Genomic DNA, 17,232 nt, shown 5'->3' with positions numbered 1-17,232 from the left:
GGCTCGGACCCAACCATGCAGACGTAACTCTTGCCCATTGGCGACGACATCTCTGCACATGCAACGAACCGACCCACGTCCGGCAAGATGACCAACTGAAGGGGCTCAGAAACGGTCAAAAGATCAAATACACGCCGTCCGATGAGACGACCAACCGAACGACCAACCAACGGTCGTCCCGCTCCAATCTCCTTCCGTCGGACAGTTCATGTGTGTCGCCAGCGGTCGGCGAGTACTGGCTGTCCGCACCTCACTGGCGCCCCGTCCCTGACTGTTGCCCCATCCCCGACTTCACTGCTGCTGCGTCCCCCGACTGAGCTCCCAACTGAACTCCAGACACACAACGACCCGGAAATACTAGCGGTCGCTCTTGAGACTCTACGACTGTGCACTTATCGATAAGCGCTGCTGCTGCCACTCACGGCCAAGGAAACTAGCAACCTAGTGACGCCAGTAAATCGAATTAAAGAAAAACATGGCAACAGAACCATAAAAACAAGATGACGAACAATAAACGGCATGAGCGCGAGCCGCGCACGCCTTAATTGTGGTGAATGCAGATTTCATGGAGAGAAAGCTTGATCACTATCCTATGTGGAAAGTTAGTTTTGTTAAGAGGAAGGAATCTGTCAATGTGTCAGGTAATGAGAGGTAATGGAAAACAGGATTAGTTATTACCCGTCAGAAAGACATAGTGTAATTTATTAGGTCACTGAGCAACATGTGCAGAGTTGGTAGCAGTGGAATATTTCACACACAAGCGTTACGTGCACATGGCTAGTGTTCTGACCTAACGACAAGCGCTGGCACCAACTGCCGTCTGCTTCACGTCTGCTCTGCAGCGAGCTTCGTTAATTTAAGTATTAACTGTATTTTTCTTACTTGTCACTTCTTCTTCCGTCTGTTTTTGCTTTTAGGAAGCTTTAATTGTCGAGTGCTAGTAATAGTGTTGCATAGATTTCGTGTTTGTTTTGAATACAGTCAGAGAGTCCCTTTAGTCAGCTGTAGTGCCAGTAGTGTTAGCGTTTCTTTTGAATACAGTCCAGAGACAGGTAGTGCCTATTTTCATTGCTTTCAAGAAGAAGTGTCTAGTAACCAGAGTTTAGTCAGCTATTAGCAGTCTAGTTGACAGTTGAATAACTCTCTACAGTAAACTGATTTCTTAGGATGGATAGGATGTGTGACTGCTGTGTACGGACGCAGGAGGAGCTGGCCACTGTTCGCGAACAGCTGAACGTGTTGATGGCCGCGGTCAGCCGTCTTCAGGCTGCTGCCTCGGAGTGTAGCGGCAGTGGGGAGTCTGGTGCGTCGCATGGTACACCCCAGGTGTTACATGCTTCACCCACTGTCCCTGCTGTCGAGACATCTTCGCAGGTGCCGGGCGCGGTTGGCCCACCCTCTCCCCAAGGGGAGTGGCGGGTTCAGCGGCGTTCGCGGCGCACGAGGCGGAGGGTCAATGTGGACGCTGGCCGTGTGGCATCGCCCGCTCTGCCTGTGAGTGGACATGTGGCTGCTCCTTCAGCAAGGTCCGAGCAGGCATACGGGGGAGGGGTTTATTAGTTATTGGGAGCGCCAACGTTAGGCGGGTGATTGAGCCCCTTAGCGAAATAGCGGAGAGGTCGTGGAAGAAGGCCAGTGTTCACTCTGTCTGCTTGCTGGGGGGTCTCATCCCAGAGGTGGAGGAGGCCCTGCCGGCGGCGATAGAGAGCACTGGGTGCACCCGACTGCAAATTGTTGCTCATGTCGGCACCAATCACTCCTGCCGTCTGGGTTGAGAGGTCATCCTCAGTTCGTACAGGCGGTTGGCGGAATTGGTGAAAGCGGAAAGCCTCGCTCGCGGGGTGGAATCTGAGATAACTATTTGTAATATCGTTCCCAGAACCGATCGCGGTCCTCTGGTTTGGAGCCGAGTAGAAGGCTTAAACCAGAGGCTCAGACGATTCTGCGGAGATCTGGGGTACAAATTTCTCGACCTCCGCTATCGGGTGGAGAAATGTAGGGTCCCCTTGAATAGGTCAGGCGTGCACTACACCCCGGAAGCGGCTACAAGGGTAGCGGAGTACGTATGGAGGGCTCATGTGGGTTTTTTAGGCTAGGGAATTCCCTCCCTAGGCTCGACAAGACGCCTCCTGAGACGCGGCAAGGTAGGAGTAGGCAAAATGCAACAGGGAATAACAATATTAATGTGCTAATAGTAAACTGCAGGAGCGTCTATAAAAAGGTCCCAGAACTGCTCTCATTAATAAACGGTCACAATGCCCATATAGTACTAGGGACAGAAAGTTGGCTGAAACCAGACATAAACAGTAATGAAATCCTAAACTCAGATTGGAATGTATACCGCAGAGACAGGCTGGACAGTGAAGGGGGAGGCGTGTTTATAGCGATAAGAAGTGCAATAGTATCGAAGGAAATTGACAGAGATCCGAAATGTGAAATAATTTGGGTGAAAGTTACGGTTAAAGCAGGCTCAGACATGGTAATTGGATGTCTCTATAGGCCCCCTGGCTCAGCAGCTGTTGTGGCTGAGCACCTGAAGGATAATTTGGAAAATATTTCGAGTAGATTTCCCCACCATGTTATAGTTCTGGGTGGAGATTTTAATTTGCCGGATATAGACTGGGAGAATCAAACGTTCATAGGGGATGAAAGGAACAAAGAATCCAGTGAAATTTTTTTAAGTGCTTTATCTGAAAACTATCTTGAGCAGTTAAACAGAGAACCGACTCGTGGCGATAACATATTAGACCTCCTGGTGACAAACAGACCCGAACTATTTGAAACAGTTAACAAAGAACAGGGAATCAGCGATCATAAAGCGGTTACTGCATCGATGATTTCAGCCGTAAATAGAGATATTAAGAAAGGTAGGAAGATTTTTCTGTTTAGAAAAAGTGACAAAAAGCAGATTTCAGAGTACCGGATGGCTCAACACAAACGTTTTGTCTCAAGTACAGACAGTGTTGAGGATCAGTGGACAAAGTTCAAAACTATCGTACAATATGCGTTAGAAGAGTATGTGCTAAGGAAGATCGTAAGAGATGGAAAAGAGCCACCGTGGTACAACAACCGAGTTAGAAAACTGCTGCGGAAGCAAAGGGAACTTCACAGCAAACATAAACATAGCCAAAGCCTTGCAGACAAACAAAAATTACGCTAAGCGAAATGTAGTGTGAGGAGGGCTATGCGAGAGGCGTTCAATGAATTCGAAAGTATATACTGACTTGGGAGAAAATCCTAAAAAAATTTGGCCTGATGTCAAAGCGGTAGGTGGATCAAAACAAAATGTCCAGACACTCTGTGACCAAAACGGTACTGAAACAGAGGCCGAAATACTAATTGTCTTTTTCCAAAGCTGTTTCACAGAGGAAGACTGCACTGTAGTTCCTTCTCTAGATTGTCGCACATATGACAAAATGGTAGATATCGAAATAGACGACAGAGGGATAGAGAAACAATTGAAATCGCTCTGAAGAGGAAAGGCCGCTGAACCTGATGGGATACCAGTTCGATTTTACACAGATTATGCGAAGTAACTTGCCCCCCTTCTTGCAGCGGTGTACCGTAGGTCTCTAGAATAGCGTAGCGTTCCAAAGTATTGGAAAAGGGTACAGGTCATCCCCGTTTTCAAGAGGGGACGTCGAACAGATGTGCAGAACTATAGACCTATATCTCCAATGTCGATCAGTTGTAGAATTTTGGAACACGTATTATGTTCGAGTATAATGACTTTTCTGGAGACTAGAAATCTACTCTGTAGGAATCAGCATGGGTTTCGAAAAAGACCGTAGTGTGAAACCCAGTTCGCGCTATTCGTCCGCGAGACTCAGAGGGCCATAGACACGGGTTCACAGGTAGATGGCGTGTTTCTTGACTTCCGCAAGGCGTTCTATACATTTCCCCACAGTCGTTTAATAAACAAAGTTAGAGCGTGTGAACTATCAGACCAATTGTGTGATTGGATTGAACAGTTCCTAGATAACAGAACGCAGCATGTCATTCTCAATGGAGAGAAGTCTCCCAAAGTAAGAGTGATTTCAGATGTGCCGCAGGGGAGTGTCGTAGGACCGTTACTATTCACAATATACATAAATGACCTTGTGGATGACATCGGAAGTTCACTGAGGCTTTTTACGGATGATGCTGTGCTATATCGAGAGGTTGTAACAATGGAAAATTGTACTGAAATGCAGGAGGATCTGCAGCGAATTGACGCATGGTGCAGGGAATGGCAATTGAATCTCAATGTAGACAAGTGTAATGTGCTGCGAATACATAGAAAGATAGATCCCTTATCATTTAGCTACAAAATAGCAGGTCAGCAACTGGAAGCAGCTAATTCCATAAATTACCTTCGAGTACGCATTATGAGTGATTTAAAATGGAATGATCATATAAAGTTGATCGTCGGTAAAGCAAATGCCAGACAGATTTATTGGAAGAATCCTAAGGAAATGCAATCCGAAAACAAAGGAAGTAGGTTACAGTACGCTTGTTCGCCCACTGCTTGAATACTGCTCAGCAGTGTGGGATCCATACCAGATAGGGTTGATAGAAGATATAGAGAAGATCCAACGGAGAGCAGCGCGCTTCGTTACAGGATCATTTAGTAATCGCGAAAGCGTTACGGAGATGATAGATAAACTCCAGTGGAAGACTCTGCAGGAGAGACGTTCAGTAGCTCGGTACGGGCTTTTGTTGAAGTATCGAGAACATACCTTCACCGATGAGTCAAGCAGTATATTGCTCCCTCCTACGTATATCTCGCGAAGAGACCATGAGGATAAAATGAGAGAGATTAGAGCCCACACAGAAGCATACCGACAATCCTTCTTTCCACGAACAATACGAGACTGGAATAGGAGAACCGATAGAGGTACTCAAGGTACCCTCCGCCAAACACCGTCAGGTTGCTTGCGGAATCTGGATGTAGATGTAGATGTAGATGTAGATGTAGAAGATGAAAAACGCAAGAGCAAAAAAGACCGTGAGACGATGTCAGCGGCGGCCGGACTGGCCGAGTGGTTCTAGGCGCTACAGTCTGGAACCGCGCGACCGCTACGGTCGCAGGTTCGAATCCTGCCTCAGTCATGGATGTGCGTGATGTCCTTAGGTTAGTTAGGTTTAAGTAGTTCTATGTTCTAGGGGACTGATGACCTCAGAAGTAAAGTCCCATAGTGCTCAGAGCCATTTGAACCATTTTGAACGATGTCAGCCAATATCCCGCTGACGAGGACCGCACCACGACAGGAGAGGCCTCAATATGAAGATAATAAAAGCACCCCTCCCGCCAGCCTAGGGGAGAGTATAAAACGGACACTAGTAGAAACTACGTCTTAAAGAGAACACTACGATAGGCATTATTAGTGACTCACAAACCGAGTGACAAATTTTCATGATCATTGCGTACAGCAAAGGACACTGTTTTCAAGTCGCCCGTCGCTTGTGACACATTCTTGTAAGCCAAAGTTAAGTATTGTAATAAAAACTATTAATGTGATTTGCTTGAATTGTTTGTTAGCTATCAGAGAATGCAGCATCCTTTAGGCACCCGATAAGAGACGCGTGTGGAGGACCCCACATTGGCGACAATTTATACGACAAAGTCCGTACCTTGTGGCCACAGAATGTTGTTTTTGCTGGCGCCTTAATTCTCTCTTGTTTTACTTTCCTGGGGTGTTTATTTCCTTTAACAGTTTCATGTCGTTTTTGTTAATCAGTGTTTTCAGGTGGGCGCTGCAGAGATTGTCTTTGCCTCTCTCCTTATTTTTATTGCTTGCCTTGTGTGTTTGTTGCATTTGTCTCTTCCAACATGCCAACCCCGCCTATCCCGCCCCTGCTCAGGCGCCACAGCCGCAAGCGTTAGATGCCTCACAGGTGTTGCAGGTGTTTCAGTTCTAGACGCAGCAAATTTCCACGTTACTCAAAACGGCGCATCAGCTACTAGCCAATGCTGCCCACCAGACTAAACAAGCACTTCCTATTACAGTTACTGTACCGCTTTTCTGACAGTTTCGCGAAAATGGTGAGGAATGGCTCGAGTGGTTGTCCCAGTTTGAAATGCACGTACTAGCTCAAAACGTACCAGGTATTGTGGAAGTGCAGTGCTCCGATTGATTCACTAGTTGTTTCCTAACGCCACTCCGAGTCAATTTGAAATTTGGAAATTTGTGGTAAGGTCTTATGGGACCAACTGCTAAGGTCATCGGTCCCTAAGCTTACGCATTACTTAATCTAACTTAAACTAAGGACAACACACACACCCATGCCCGAGGGAGGACTCGAACGTCCGACGGGGGGAGTCGCGCGGACTGTCACAAGACGCCAAAGACCGCGCGGCTACCATGAGTGGCAGTGACTTCACTATGACCAAGTGGAGCAGTCACTAAATAACTATTATGACCAACAAGTGAATGTGGAAGCAGCTCGGTATCAATTCTTTAATTGCAAAAGAAAAACGGTCAGAACGAACTTTTTGCGAGTGGGTAACAGATTTGCAGGGTAAGACAAGGAAATGCAAATTCAGATTTGCTTGCGTTGTTTTATATTCAGATGTTATGTTGTGTGATGCAGCTGTGTACAGTGTCCCTGATGTCAAATTCCAAGAACAGATTTTGAAACAGTCCAATCTTTCACTTCAGCAGATAGTGCAACTACTATATCAGTACGGCCGGCCGTGGTGGCCAAGCGGTTAAAGGCGCTACAGTCTGGAACTGCGCGGCCGCTACGGTCGCAGGTTCGAATCCTGCCTCGGGCATGGATGTATGTGATGTCCTTAGGTTAGTTAGGTTTAAGTAGTTCTAAGTTCTAGGGGACTGATGACCTTAGCAGTTAAGTCCCATAGTGCTCAGAGCCATTTGAACCATATCAGTACGATTCACGTATCCTGTCAGCCGTAAAACCTGAGCAGCCAGCTATTTCCCAGGTGGAGTCCGTTGTTTGTGACCAGCATATTCAGCGGCAGCTTGCTCTACCCAAGCCGAGTAAACAACAACTCTCCATGCCGCATTAGCAGTTTGCTAAATAGGTGGCTACGGAGGCGAACAGAATTAAGTTCAAATGGTTCTAATGGCTCTGAGCACTATGAGACTTAACTTCTGAGGTCATCAGTCCCCTAGAACTTAGAACTACTTAAAACTAACTAACCTAAGGACATCACGCACATCCATTACCGAGGCAGGATTCGAACCTGCGGCCGTAGCGGTCGCGCGGTTCGAGACTGAAGCGCGTAGAACCACTCGGTCACTCCGGCCGGCCAGAATTAAGTCTTGCCCTCAGTGTAACTCACGGCACAAACGCCAAAACTGCCCCTCCCAGCAAGCTCAGTTTTACGCTTGTGGTGGGAAAGGACATGTGCAATCCGTATATTGGCAATGGAACAAACATACGAATTCGGTCCACTCACAAAAATCTAGTCACAAGGCCCATGTCATTAATGTAGTATATTCCCACTCTGCAACAGGCATTCGCAAAACTAGCAAGCGCGCAGTTTCTTCAGTGCAACGCCAGTCAAAAAAACTATTTGTTCAATTACTTCTTTGTGGGAAACGTGGGAAATTTCAGTTGGACACGGGTGCCTCTGGCACATTGCTAAATCGTCACACCTTTGAACCGTTACGCTCCTCACGACTGTCTGACACTAGTACACAACTCACGGCTTATAATGGACAAGACATACGTTGCCTGCGACGTATCGCTCACATATGCGAATAGTGACTTTCATAGTGCTACAATCACGCGATTGTGCGAACATATTTGACCTTGATTCTTTTCATTTGTTTTGCTTTAACATTCTGGACAATGTGTTGTTAGTGTCTACATTCCATGCAAAAGCCAGTGTAGCTAGCTTGCTAAAAGAATTTCCGGAACTCTTTTCTAAAGGTTTAGGCAAGGCGAACAATTTCGTTGCACATATTACTCCGAAAGACAATGCTCAGTCGAAATTTTTCCGGGCCAGAACTGTTCCCTTTGCATTATGGGACAAAGTCACTGCTGAATCTAAAGAACTGCAAGATAGCGGAGCTCTTGCACCTATACAAGCTAGTCAATGAGCAAGTCCGCAGGTTTTTCTCCCCAAATATTAAGATCGCATTTGCTCTGTGTTGACTTTAAGTCTACAGTCAACCCACAAACTGTGATTGATACTTACGCGTTGCCACGCCCAAAGGATCTCATGGTCAAATTAGGCGCTGGATGCCACTTTTCAAAAATTGATTTGCACGACTCGTATCTTCAAATAGCAGTCGATGAAGACTCTCAAAGAGTGTGTGTAGTAAATACTCATTTGGGCTTTTAAATATTAGTGTTTGCCTTTTGGCAGCGCTTCCGCACCCGCCATTTTCCAACGGTATTTGGAACAGCTGACTCCACAAATGCCCGATATTGCCGTAGCAGGTCATACATCTGAAGAACATATCGCAAATTTACGTGCTTCGTTTTGTGTGTTATCTTATGTAGGACTAAAGTGCAGACTGGATAAGTGTGACATGTTGGTTGCTCATTTTTTTTAAAAATCACTTTCATTTTATTTGGAACCAGTTGCAAATGAGGTTGACGATAAGGAACAATTATCAAATTCGACTGGTAAGACACAATGTCTAATAAAAAAATTCTTAAGCAAGTTGCACTCACGGCTGCTAGGGATACTAAAATATTTAAAAAAATCATCAAAATTTCACTGTTAAGAGACAATGTCTAACTAAAAATTCTTAAGACAAATTGCATTCACAGATGAAGGCCTTACTGACCAAAAATTCAAATTATTTGTCGGCTGAAGGCCCCAATAGTAATAACTCAAATTAAAATATTTTTTTAAAAAAAGAAACAATCATCACAATCTGACCAAAGCGAGAGAGAAGTGGGCCTCAGACAGTGCTCCAAGGATCGGCCTGGGAAAGCCGCTCAACTTCGTAATCGATGAGACGGGCAGGCAAGAGTTGTATTCACTTAACCAGATGGCAACTCAAACTAGTGACAGTGCAAACACAGCCCAACAAGCATGCAAAATCTACCTAACGTCTGGTAATAACCCAGGCAAGGCGGAACCGGCGGACAGCACTACGTCTTCAGAATCCGGTGTTTAGAACATCCAGAAGCAGAAGGAACCACTACGACCAAAGAAGTCCAAAGAACAAAATATCCGAACCACAATCAAGCAGGCTGTCGAACTACACGCCTTACCGGACAGCAGCGGAAAGGCGAGGGAAGGTACACTGCCGCGAAAATTTGTTAACCTCCAGGGAAGGTAGCTGGGGCGTTAGCGGCCTCTAGGCAGAAAAATACCACTGGTTGAACTTCATCAGTAAACACAAGGAATTCAATGATTCATAATAAGAAGTGGAGGATGGCTAATTAATTTCGCCAACTCCTAACACTCCACTCATCGCTCTTCATCTCAGCGACCCTGCTAGCAGCAACGCGCGAACAAATGGCGTGATCTCAAAATCTTGGAGGTTTCACAATTGGATTAAAGTTCACTCAACTCAAACGTCCTAGGTCCCGTGGACAGCGAGATTGTGTCCCTCGCAAGTACGACCCCTCGATCCGGCAATGCCTGTGTGCCGCCAGGGGTCCCAGCATGTCCTCGCACTGCCGGACCTCACTGCTGCTCTGTGCCAACTGGACTCGCGACACACCCGACCCGGAAAACACTCGACGTCCTTCCAAAGACTGTACCATGGTACTAGGTATCGAAAACACTGCTCTGCCACTCGTGGACAGACAACACTAGCAAACGAGGTGGCGCCAGTAAACACAAGAAGAAAACGAGACGCCACTACCCTTATTACACGATGTCAACCTGCTAACGACACCAACGCGAGGCGCAAAACGGCTCAGCGATATCTTTTAAACCTGAGTTGCAGTATCTTGGTCATGTCATAAACAGTCAAGGTGTACATCCTCTTCAGTCGCAGTGGTTAGCCATACATTATTTGCCAGTTCCTCGCAATGTCACAGAATTGCGGTCAGTTTTAGGGAAGATGAACTATTATATTCGTTTCATACTGAATGCTGCGCAAATAGCGGCTCAGTTGCATCGCTTGCGTCCCAAGAATGTCCCCTTTGTTTGGACAGATGAGTGCCAAGTAGCTTTCGAAAAACTTAAAAACGCATTGCCCAGTGATCGATGCTTAGTTCACTTTGGTGCTGACAAACCAGTTGTGTTGCAAGTTGACGCTTCCTCTTACGGAATTGCTGCGGTGCCTTCGCACAAAATTGATGACAAAGACAGACCTCTTGCTTTCGCGTCGAAAGTGTTGTCTAAAGTTAAGTGTCACTATTCACAAACTGAGAAAGAGGCTTTGTATATTGTGTATTGTTGTGGGTTGGCAAGAGAGCCAACCCGGTACTACTAGAGGAAGCCGAAAGGCACGCGTTTTATCTCACGCAGGCTGGCGTGAGGTCTGGAACAGGACAAGGAAATTAGACTTAGAAAAAACTGACGTAGATGGTGGAATAATTAACTTTAATCCATAAATGGTGAACGTCGCTCTTGACGTTACATGTTTTACAGTATCAATAGTAACTGGTAATGGCGCCTTGCTAGGTCGTAGCAAATGACGTAGCTAAAGGCTATGCTAACTATCGTCTCGGCAAATGAGAGCGTATTTTGTCAGTGAACCATCGCTAGCAAAGTCGGTTGAACACCTGGGGCGAGTGCTAGGAAGTGTCTCTAGACCTGCTGTGTGGCGGCGCTCGGTCTGCAATCACTGATAGTGGCGACACGCGGGTCCGACGTATACTAACGGACTGCGGCTGATTTAAAGGCTACCACCTAGCAAGTGTGGTGTCTGGCGGTGACACCACATGTATGGTGCCACCAAATTCCACCACTATTTGTATGGCAGAAAATTCTACGTAATAACGGATCACAAGCCTTTGCAGACATTGTTTCATCCGACGAAACTGGTTCCTGTACGAACTGGCCAAAAATTGCAATGATAGGCTTTGTCTCAATACCAGTATGAGATTGTGTATCGTCAGACAGCTCAACAAGGTAATCCGGACGCACTTTCAGGTCTTCCGATTGGCCCTGACACAGACTTTGTCTCTTCTGCTGCATCTTGTTGTCACATTGATTCTCAGGATTCTAAATTGCTTCAATCTTTTCCACTGAACTGTAGAAAAATTGCACGGGCCAAGGAAGCTAATTCAGATTTGAATATTTTGCTAAAATAGATTAGCACATCTTGGCCCCATTGAACAGCGTAAAGAACTCTGTAGCGCGCCGATACTTTGCACGTCGGCCTATCCTGGATGTACAGAAATGTGTGATTCTTGTTCAAAATCACGGTGGACAGTCACGTGTGTTGCAAAAGTTTTACAAACAGAAGTGTTGCAGCTACTTCACCAAGGACACTGGGGGAATCTTCGTACGAAACAGTTAGTGCATCGACATTGTACGTGGCAGGATTTTTTTATTTTTTCTTTGTCATCAGTCTTCTGACTAGTTTGATGCGGCCGGCCACGAATTCCTCTCTGGCTCTCTTGTGCTAACCTTTTCATCTCAGAGCAGCACTTGCAACCTACGTCCTCAATTATTTGCTGGATGTATTGCAATCTCAGTCTTTCTCTACAGTTTTTGCCCTCCACAGCTCCCTCTAGTACCATGGCAGTCATTCCCTCATGTCTTAACAGATGTCGTATCATCCCTTCTCCTTATCTGTGTTTCCCACATACTGCTTTCCTCTACGATTCTGCGCAGAACCTCCTCATTCCTTACCCTATCAGTCCACCCAATTGTCAACATTCGTCTGTAGCACCACATCTCAAATGCTTGGATTGTCTTCTGTTCCGGTTTTACCATAGTCCATGTTTCACTACCATACAATGCTGTACTCCAGACGTACATTCTCGGAAATTTCTTGGTCAAATTAAGGCCGATATTTGATATTAGTAGACTTCTCTTGGCCAGAAATGCCTTTTTTGCCATAGCTAGTCTGATTTGATGTCCTCCTTGCTGCGTCCGCCATAGGTTATTTTACTCCCTAGGCAGCAAAATTCCTTAACTTCATCTACTTCGTGACCGTCAATCCTGATGTTAAGTTTCTCGCTGTTCTTATTTCTACTACTTCTCATTACCCTCGTCTTTCTTCGATTTACTCTCAATCCATACCGTGTACTCATCAGACTGTTCAGACTGTTCGTTCCGTTCAGCAGATCATGTAATTCTTCTTTACTTTCACTCAGGATAGCAATGTCACCAGCGAATCGTATAATTGATATCCTTTCACACTGAATTTTAATTCCACTCCTGAACCTTTCTTTTATTTCCATCATTGTACAAATTGACCAGTACGAGCGAAAGGCCACATCCTTGTCGTACACCCTTTTCAATACGAGCGCTTCGTTATTGGTTGTTCACTCTTATTATTCCCTCTTGGCTGTTGTACATATTGTATATGACCCGTCCCTCCCTATAGCTTACCCTACTTTATTCAGGATTTCGAATATCTTGCACCATTTTACATTGTCGAACGGTTTTTCCGGGTGGACAAACACTGTGAACTTGTCTTGATTTTTCTTTATTCTTGCTCTCATTATTAACCGCAACGTCAGAATTGCCTCTCTCGTGCCTTTACTTTTCCTAAAGCCAAACTGATAATTTAGTTTGTGTTCAAATGTGTATGAACTGCTAAGGTCATCAGTCCCTAAGCTTACACACTACTTAACCTAAATTATCGTAAGGACAAACACATACACCCATGCCCGAGGAAGGACTCGAACTTCCGCGGGGACCAGCCACACAGTACATGACTGCAGCGCCGAAGACCGCTCGGCTAATCCCGCGCGGCCGCCGGGACCAGCCGCACAGTCCATGACTGCAGCGGCAAAGACCGCTCGGCTAATCCCGCTCGGCGATAATTTAGCGCATCCTCAATTTCCTTTTCCATTCTTCTGTATATTATTCTTGTAAGCAACTTGGATGCATGAGCTATTAAGCTGATTTTGCGACAGCTCTCGCCTGCCAGGGTATAGATGCCGAAATAGAACAGATGACGTCATAGTGTCACGCATGGGCCGAAGATCAGTCCGCTCCCCCACAAAAATTCTCTGCTTGGCCTAAGTCGCAATCACCATGGCAGCGTGTGCACATAGACTTTACTGGACCTTTTTGGAACACTCGCTGGTTGATTGTGGTTGACTCGTATAGCATGTTTCCAGTTATATCCTAGCCAGTAATGCCAACCGAGCCCGCTGCCAAAAGGTTGGCAGCATCAAAGTCCGGACGCCGTCCGCATAAGCAGCGCCAGCGATACAGGAAATCGCCGCAAGTCTGCGCGCGCCACCGCTGGCTTCTGGCTTCTTAAGCGCTGGAGTCGCGAGCGCTAGGACAGTTCTGTATTCGCCGCTCAGTTGTATACTCGCCACCGATTTGTGTACTTGCTAGTCAGTTGTGTGTTCATCGCAGCAGAGTTGTTGTTTGTCGTCAGCCGACGCTGACCTAGCCGCTCCGACTCGAACTAGACAGATTTCTGTAGACACTGAGTTCACTACTGTGTTTCTGTATCGTCGTTAATAAAGATAAGTACCGACTTTTATTTAATCAGAGTGTTTGGGTTTTCATCTTTCTGTTCACTGTTCCAACGGACCGGTCGGCCCGCTATTAAAAGTGTGGCGGTGACTTCGTAAGCCGTTTCTACAGCGAAGTGTTTGTCGCTACGAACGCCGCCACAAAATTTCCTTTGGCTGTTCCAATGAACTCGACGTCACGTAGCACAATTCGTTGTCATCGATTTTTTACCTCGAAGATTTATAGATTTACTTTAAGTAATAGTCTCAGACAGTTCACGTCAACTGAATTTGAAACATTTTGTGAATGGCATACAGTATCTAACTAGTGCGCCGTTCCATCCACAGTAAAACAGCGAAGCGGAACTTTTGTCAGAACCTTGAAGCCGCAGATGGCCAAACGTCGCTCCGCACACACCAAGGATCAAGCATTGCAACTGTTTCTCGCATCCCATTGTTCGCACCCACGAGATGGACCATCTCTGGCGGAATTGCTCCAAGGCCGCCGCCATCGGACACTGCTCCACCCGCTTCACCCTCCTCAGCCTCCGGCGCAGAAGGAAGGCCGCAAGTATCGCTTCGCGCCGCATAATATTGTCTTTTACAGGGTTCTTAGCGGCAGCAGACGATGGGCGCGAGGCGAGATCATTCGTCGATTTGGCGCTTGCATGTATCTTATTGCAGGTTCCGATGACTTGAGGCGCCGACATCAAAATCAGCTTCGCCTCTGTCATGTGCACGATGATCTTTCATTGCCTCTTCCCCCAGATTCACGGATCCAGAGGACAGCGCGGCCACAGCTGCCGCCAGAGGGTGTCACCATGTCACCTCACGGAGACGGAGCCTTCGCCTCCTCCGCCTCCTCTCGTACTTCCGAGTCCCGCCCACACTGCAGCAGCCGCCGCCTTCTTCATCTGGTTCATGGCGGCAGGAGGTGGATGCCTACCCCTCTGGTCGTTTTCAGGGGGACATTTTCGGCAGAGCGAAGTCCGGATGGCGGGTTACTACCGGACGCTTGACGTCCCTTGCAGCCACAGCTGCCGGTCCCGCTATGGGGCCACACTCCTGCCTCCCCCGCCGTGGTCGCATTCCCTACGAGACGGCTGTCCATCGCTTTGGCGGGGAGGAATGTTCCGGCCTAACGACAAGCGCCGGCACGAAGATGAAGAACGCAAGAGCAGAGAAGGCTGTGAGACGTCGTCAGCCAATAGGCCGCTGACTAGGACCACATCAAGACAGGAGAGGCTTCTGTACGAAGACAAGATAAACGCCGCTGTTGCCAGCCTAGGGGAGAGTAGAAGACGGACACTAGTAGAAACCACGCCTTAGAAGCCGTTATTAGTGATCCACAAACTGTGTTACAAACTAGCAAGAACATTGTATATAGCAAAGAACACTGATTGATTGGATCTCGCCCATCGCTTGCGACACGTTCTTGTAAACCAAAGTTAAAGTATTGTCAATATACTTTGTTGTAGTAAAAACTATTAATGAGATTTGTTTGAATTGTTGTATAGCTATCGAAGAGAGCAGCGTACCTTAGGCGCCCGATAAGAGACGAGTGGGGATGACGCCACAGCTCGATATTGCCTGGAGTCGAAGTGGTTAATGGTTAGACGAATAACTTAAGTCAGTATTTTTGTTCAGTTTTATTTATAATTTATTAATGTTCCAAATTTGTTAACAACGAAAATAATTCTATGACAAAGACAGGGACAAAAGGAGTGTCGGAACCAGTGGCAGTGCATGTATTTTGGGAAGAGGTACCACAATTAATATCAGTTAATACGGAACTCTGTGGTCTATTAGAAGTGCAGTTGCTACAGTGAAGTACAGAGTTGTCAGCAGTAGGTCTAGTTGCTTCTTTTCCTGGTAAATCGGCCGACGATGTACAAGCATTTGTTGGAGATCTTAAGAATTTGGCATATATGGAAAGTTGTACTGCCGTGGAACTTTTAAAAGAAATAAAGTTAAAGTTAATGGGAATAGGTCAGGCTTTTTCAGGATATATGAAAGTACAATTAAAGCACTGGCGACACACTGAGTATCTATTTGACGCATCACAATACATTTTTGTGATTCTGACGACTCCCATGGAGTTTGTGTCTCGTAATTCCTTCTTTCACCTGCGGATTTTGACGATGATTTTATACTATAATACTTGGATTATCATGTAATGTCTGGCCTCGTCGTTTCATTCTGTTTTGCCGGTGTATTAGTGATCAAGCTTGGTTCGGATCGGATGCCCATCTTCCGTTCCATCGAAGGTTTTATCGAGAAGTGGCATCTTTCTTACGAGCACTTGTACCTTGGAATTCATGGCACACGTAGTATTAGTTTTATATGATATAATACCTCGTGGTCCATTGATAGTGACCGGGCCAAATATCTCACGAAATAAGCATCAAAAGAAAGAAACTACAAAGAACGAAACTCGTCTAGCTTGAAGGGGAAAACCAGATGGAGCTATGATTGGCCCGCTAGATGGCGCTGCCATAGGTCAAACGGATATCAACTGCGTTTTTAAAAAAAATAGTAACTTCCATTTTTATTACATATTCGTGTAGTACGTAAAGAAATATGAATGTTTTAGTTGGACACCTTTTTCGCTTTGTGATAGATGGCGCTGTAATTGTCACAAACGTATAAGTACGTGGTATCACGTAACATTCCGCCAGTGCGGACGGTACTTGCTTCGTGATACATTACCCGCGTTAAAACTGACCGTTTAGAAAATTGCGGGAAAGGTCTATATCGTGTTGATGTATGGCTATTGTGATCAAAATGCCCAACGGGCGTGTGCTATGTGTGCTGTTCGGTATCCTGGACGACATCATCCAAGTGTCCGGACCGAGTTACGTTATTTAATGAAACAGGAAGTGTTCAGCCACATGTGAAACGTCAACCACGATCTGCAACAAATGATGATGCCCAAGTAGGTGTTTTAGTTGCTGCCGCGGCTAATCTGCGCATCAGTAGCAGACAAATTGCGCGAGAATCGGGAATCTCAAAAACGTCGGTGTCGAGAATGCTACATCAACATCGACTGCACCCGTACCATATTTCTATGCACCAGGAATTGCATGGCGACGACCTTTAACGTCGTGTACAGTTCTGCCACTGGGCACAAGAGAAATTACGGGACGATGACAGGTTTTTTGCACGCGTTCTATTTAGCGACGAAGCGTCATTCACCAACAGCGGTAACGTAAACCGGCATAATATGCACTGCTGGGCAACGGAAAATCGACGATGGCTGCGACAAGTGGAACATCAGCGACCTTTGCGGGTTAAGGTATGGTGCGGCATTATGGGAGGAAGGATAATTGGCCCCAATTTTATCGATGCCAATCTAAATAGTGAAATGTATGCTGATTTCCTACGCAATGTCCTACCGATGTTGCTACAAGATGTTTCACTGCATGACAGAATGGCGATGTACTTCCAACATATCTCGCGTGCGGCTGAAGCGGTATTGAATAGCATATTTCATGACAGGTGGGCTGGTCGTCGAAGCACCATACCATGGCCCTCACGTTAACCGGATCTGACGTCCCCGGAATTCTTTCTGTGGGGAAACTTGAAGGATATTTGCTGTCGTGACCCACTGACAACGCCTGACAACATGCGTCAGCGCATTGTCAATGCATGTGTGAACATTACGGAAGGCGAACTACTCGCTGTTGAGAGGAATGTCGCTACACGTATTGCCAAATGCAT

Source organism: Schistocerca cancellata, chromosome 7, assembly GCF_023864275.1.
Source record: "Schistocerca cancellata isolate TAMUIC-IGC-003103 chromosome 7, iqSchCanc2.1, whole genome shotgun sequence".
Lineage (NCBI taxonomy): Eukaryota > Metazoa > Arthropoda > Insecta > Orthoptera > Acrididae > Schistocerca > Schistocerca cancellata.
The sequence above is the reverse complement of the archived record's forward strand: the minus strand, read 5'-3'. Positions refer to the sequence as shown.